The sequence below is a fragment of the Brachyhypopomus gauderio genome, chromosome 6 (genome assembly GCF_052324685.1).
Source record: "Brachyhypopomus gauderio isolate BG-103 chromosome 6, BGAUD_0.2, whole genome shotgun sequence".
In the NCBI taxonomy this organism is placed as follows: domain Eukaryota; kingdom Metazoa; phylum Chordata; class Actinopteri; order Gymnotiformes; family Hypopomidae; genus Brachyhypopomus; species Brachyhypopomus gauderio.
The window spans coordinates 22147250-22147546 of record NC_135216.1 but is presented as its reverse complement, the minus strand read 5'-3'; positions in this window follow the sequence as shown (position 1 = coordinate 22147546).

Here is a 297-nt window from a genome sequence, read left to right as displayed (position 1 = left end):
CTCTCTCAACAACAACAACGGAGGAGGAGGAAAAGAGAGAGATATCTCTCTCAACAACAACAACGGAGGAGGAGGAAAAGAGAGAGAACGTGACGGCCGACAGCATGCGAGGGCGGCCTACTGACGGCTCTGTAAGGCAACTTTCATATTCGAGTCCCAGAACTCCATCTGTGCTGAGCCGTGCTGGGGCTCTCACAACCCGGATGCGAGCTGCACCTCTCTCCTCCTCCGCCGTCTCTGGCGGTGCGGGTCACTGCGCTGACCAGCAGTACCAGCTGAAGCCAAGACGAACGGTGC